Consider the following 5584-nt stretch of genomic DNA (forward strand, 5'->3'; position numbering starts at 1 on the left):
TTTCTTTCAGCTTTTTTATGTCATGGAAAAATTTTCTTTCCCCTCCAACTATAATAGACATTTTGGCTCGGTATAGTAATCTGGGTTGGCATCTGTGTTCATTTAAAACTGGGAATACTTTTGTCCAAGCTCTTCTGGCTTTCATAGTTTTCCCTGAAAAGTCAGTTGAAATCCTGATGGGTTTTCCTTTATATGTGACTTGTTTCTTTTTTGAAGCTTTCAGAATTATCTCTTTGTTTTGTGCATGTAGTGTTTTTTACTATTATGTGCCATGGGGAGTTTCTTTTCCTGTCCTGTCTGTTTGGTGTTCTGTATGCTTCTTGTATTTGTATGGGCATGTCTTTCTTTAAGTTTGGGAAATTTTCTTCCATAATTCTGTTGAAGATCTGGTCCATGCCATTATCTTGGGATTCTTCTCCTTCCTGTATGCCTATGATTCTTACATTTGGTCTTTTTATGGTATCACACAATTCCTGCATATTCCATTCTTGTGACTTCTTAAATTTTTCATAATCTTTGCTTGTGTGGTCTAGTTCCTCCCCTTTATTTTCCAGTCTTGATACTCTGTTTTCCATTTTGTTCATCTTATTGGTGAGGCTTTCTCCTGTCATTTCTAATTGGCTTACTGAGTATTTCACTTCCTTCTTCATTTCAGCCTGAGTATTCTTCAATATTTCTAACTCTTTTCTGAATTCATTCAGAAGTTTATCCCTATCTTCCTTCAGTTGTTTGATTTCTTTGTGTGTTCTTTAAATTCACTGACTTCTTTTATCATGTTTATAATTGTTCTTTTGAGTTCCATGTCCTGCATTATCTCTAGGGGACTCTCATTGTATTCCTCTAAAGGACTATTGGTATTTGTTGGGAATATGTTATTTTGGTTTTTCGTGTTATTATTTTTTCTCTGTGATTTTGACATATGAATTTCTTTTGTAGTTCTGATTCTTGTGTGAGACTCAAGCCTTCAAGTTTAGGTCTGCTTCTTTTTGTGAACTTTATGTGTCTTTGTGGTTTACTTTTTGGGCATAAAAAGCTGGTTCATCTAAGCTTCCGGTTCTCTCTTTTGTTTTTATATTGGAGTGGTGGGATTGCTTTTGTCTTCAGAAATTCCCACAGAGGCCCAACTCAGGTGAGGGTCAGATGTTTTCAGGCTTTCTCCTGAGGTCTGGATCCCTCCAGGAAAGTTTTTGGCCTCTGGAATTTGGGGGTTGGACTGGCCTGGGAGCCTGGCCTAGGAAAGATGCTGGTCTAGGGCAGCTGGTGGCCTTGCCACCCAGAGATACAAAGGCAGATGGGGCTGGAAGAGGCCCCAAGGACTTCTGGGGACTGCACTGAGCAGCTGGATTGGTCTGGATTCAAAGGATCAGGAAGAGGGAAGGTCTGCCCCAGAGTCCCAGAAAGAGACTGGAGGTTGGTGTAGGCCCAGCGAAGCAGAGGGAGGTGACAACAGGGCCAGGCCCAGAAGCAGTGCTCCTGGGGCCCAGAGAAGGCACTCCCGTTGGTCTGGATGAAAAGGATCAGGGAGCAGTATGGGTTCCCAAGGTGTCTGGATCCCCAAGACAAGGAATGGGACAAGACCCAAATCAGGAGAGACTGGCAGGGGAGATGGGAGGGTGAATGAGGCTGAGGGAGTCAAGGCACGGAGGGCGCAATGGACTTACCCTGGAGAGAGGCCTGCGGGTAGGAGAGCTAGTCTTTTTTTTTTTTTTTTTTTTTTTTTTTTTTAGTATTATACTACAAGGATTTTAACATGTCATTGACATGACCACCAATCTTTTCCTTTGTGACTTCACCTGCTGCTTCAAATTTTAGGGGACTGTAATCCTTTAGGGAACTGTAATCTGTTTCTCCCAGTGCTTTCTTATCCTTTCCTTGACCTTTGAGTTAAACATTGCTTGGGGTAGACAGACTCACAGACGAATCTTATGTTTAAGCCTGCTATCCTTGTTTATTTCTTACATATAAAAGGATCAGATGAAGGGCAATAATATTTCAATTTATGAGTAAAGTTTAAAGAAATTGGGCTTGTTTAGCTTTGAAACTGGATTTTCTTATTGATGTGGGGAAGAAGGATTGAGGGATTTTAATAAAAAACTTCAAGTAGATGAAAGAATTGATAGTATTGAGCAACTGTTCATTTGTATTTCAGAGTGAGAGGGAACATACATGCTGGGAGAAGAAGGATTTTGTCTTGGAAATATAGAAATTATACCCATCTTTCAGATTTAACATATTTGGTGTTGCTATCAACACAGCCTTTCGAAATAATTACAGTGATCTTTTCTTGAGTACAAAGCTACAGAGTAGAATGACACTAATTTTTTTAACAATTGTGTAATTTTTTGCAATTTACAAAAACAATTAACCCATAATTATTATTCTTTCTTTTTTCATTAAAATTATTTTATTAGAATTATACTTCCTAGTTTTTACTAGAAAGTGGCAATATAACCAATTAAGGACAGCATTATGTTCACTTGCAATCATTTAAGGATGAGGAACTTGAGTTTGAATTCCCAAACATCAAAGAAATTAACAGGCAATACAACTTGGTTTTCAAACACTCTAATATATATATATATATATGTATATACATATATATATTTACCAATGATATGATTCACTCACTAAAGTATACATATCAAAGAATTTCAGTGTATTCATAGAGCTTTTAACCATCGCTACCATCACCTAGCTCTAAGGAGCCATTAATCTATAGTCTACCTCTATAGATTTGTTTATTCTGATCATTTCATATCAATGGAATCATATGACATATGGCCTTTTGGATCTTTTCACTTAGCAGAATGTTGGCAAGGTTCATTCACCTTGTAGTAGGTACCAATGCTTCATCCCTCTGTATGGCTGGCTGAATAACAGTTCATTGTATGACTATACCACACTTTATTTATCCAGTTACCAGTTGAAGGACATTTGGATTGTTTCCACATTTGGCTATTATGAATATTCACCTTAATAATATTAATAATTTCTACTTTGGGGTTGCTGTGAACATTCATGTACAGGTTTTTGAGTGGACACATTTTACTGACATCTTGATCTTGAGTCCCAATTTTTTCTCATAAGAAACTTCTAAGATGGCTTATATGATTCTTACTCCATAGTATATATGCCCTCCCCTTGGATGTGGATAGCTCATTTTTAATGGGATATCACATTCCCAATTTGATTATATAACAAAGATGAAGAAATACACAGGGGTGAATAAAGTTCCTAATCAATTGACTTTGAGTTAATCTAAAGGAAGATTATCCTAGGTGGGTTTTACTTAGTAAATCCTTTTAAAAAAGAATTCAAGTTTTTTTCTGAATGAAAGATTCAAAGAAAAACAGACGGTCTGGGTGTGGTGGCACACACCTTTAATCCTAGCACTTTGGAGGCAGAGGCAGGCATATTTCTGTTTTTGAGGCCAGTGTGGTATACATAGTGAATTCCAGGCCAGTTGGGGTTAGACGGAGACCATATATCAAAAAACAAAAACAAAAAAAGAAAAACGGAAAAAGAAAAAAAAAAGAAAAAGAGACTGTCTTGGGAGAAGCAATGAATCGAGTTATTAATGGTCTATGAAGGAAGCTATGGGAGAAGGACCAGGGGAGTCTGCAGTTCCTACTCAACATCCAGCAAAGAACAAGAGTTTTAAACTACAGCTGCAAGGGCCTGAGTTTTGCCAGCAAGCAGTGTGATTAAAAGAGGGATTCCAAGTGTTAGAAGTGATTAAAGCCTTGAATTACACCTCGGTTGTATTTTGATGGGAATTGAGTGGATGATTCAGCTAATCTGTCTCTAGGTTCCTGTCTCACAGAAATTGTGAAATAATGTATGTTTTTAACCATTAAGTTTGTGCTAGTTTGTTATGCAGCAACAAAAAGAGAATACAATATCTTGTTGGTGCTTTTCCCATTACAACATGCACAAACACATCCATGTAATTGAATTCCCTTCCTTCTCTATGATTATTAATACTATTTCATAATTATTGTACTTTTATGGGTAATAAAAGAGTTTTTCAAAGCATTATTTAAATCATTTATTACCATTAAGTTATAGCCTTTGAATTTACACACTTCATAGAAATACACAGATAATTTTCACTACTGGAAATCATGATTTAAGCATATGATCAACTATTAAATATATTGCAGTTATTAAAGACAAAAATGTCAAGAATAGTTTTTGCTTTTTTTTTATGGAGTTGAGGGCCAATCTCAGGGCTTTGAGCTTGCTTGGCAAGTGCTCTACCAGTGAGCTGAATTCCCAACCCCCAAAGTCAAGAATTTTGAATACTTAAGTGCTTATAGTTACAAAATTTTGTTCTCTTTGGTTTTTATTAAGCAAATCCCACAAAATAATATACACATTACTACAGATTACTAGAGATAAAACCATCACTCAAAATGATCAAATTAGATGCATATTTTTTAGTTACTCTTGATGAAGAAAAATACGTTTTTAGCCTTTGTAAGGCAGCAGAGATTTGGTTTAGGGATGCATGGCAATTTCTATAGATAGCATGGTTATTAAACATAGCATTCCATGTTTTCTCTTTAGCACACTGATGCATCTGAGGCTCAGCAGCAGTGGCTGGATGCAGTCCCTTTCAAGAGATAATTTCACATTGCTACACAAATGCTTGCTTACTCATCTCATAGTTCATAAACCTTCCTCCTTGAATGAGCAGGCTACTTCATTTACTACAGGACACTCAAACAAAAGCCAGTTTTGAGACTGTACCTTGTAGGCAAATCTCATGAATACCAAAGAATAGCAACAGAGGGAGTATTCCATCCACCCACTGATAATCTCTGGATTCATATCACTAAGGGCAGCAATGGGGAGACTCCAGTAGGCAACTGGGCCTGGGAAGTGAGTACTCATGAGATAGTCCCAGAACTCCTTGCTCCAGACATAGGCCCCAGCTTTCCACCCAGGGCTCCAGCCATGACTGAGTAGCTTTCTCCTCAGACCCAATGACACTCTGGCCCCAGCCCTTAGCCATAATGGGACTTTAAATAAATCTGCTTCTACCAGAGAGCCTCTAGGAACATAAACAAAATAATTATTCAGATTCACCAGAAATCACAGACTCATAGGTTAAAAAATATTTTATTTATTATTTTTATTTTAGTGTATGAGTATATTGCTTGCATGTATGTAGGTGCACTCACGTCATGCAATGCCCACAGAGGTCAGAAGGCATTGGATTTCCTGAAGTTGGAATTACAGACAGTCGTTAGATGCCAGGTGAGTGCTGGGAATCAAACCCTGGTCCTCTACAAGAGTAGTTAGTGCTCTTAACCGCTGAGCCGTCTCTCCAGCCCAGAATCATAGGTTTTTTACAGTTCTAGGGATCTTAGAGATGGTATATCAACAGCCTAATATGAATCTTCATCAGGCTCAGTTTCCTAAAGATTGATTTCATACTCAAGTCTATCTTTGCCATTTGCTTCATGAAAACAATTCCCAGATAACTATTTGGGGTTTTTTATTTTAATTTTTATTGAATTTTTGTGTATTTCATACAGAAAATCATCTTTATACCCTCTTCCCCTTTGGCACCATTCCA

At 37.4% G+C, this 5584-nt stretch overlaps 1 pseudogene; it reads right to left on the bottom strand.

The window, feature by feature from the left end:
- Positions 1-4639: 4639 nt before the first annotated feature.
- Positions 4640-4896, bottom strand: LOC115071163 (annotated as a pseudogene).
- Positions 4897-5584: the final 688 nt, after the last annotated feature.

This window comes from Nannospalax galili, unplaced genomic scaffold (assembly GCF_000622305.1).
Source record: "Nannospalax galili isolate Female #2095 unplaced genomic scaffold, S.galili_v1.0 scaffold238, whole genome shotgun sequence".
Classification (NCBI taxonomy): domain Eukaryota; kingdom Metazoa; phylum Chordata; class Mammalia; order Rodentia; family Spalacidae; genus Nannospalax; species Nannospalax galili.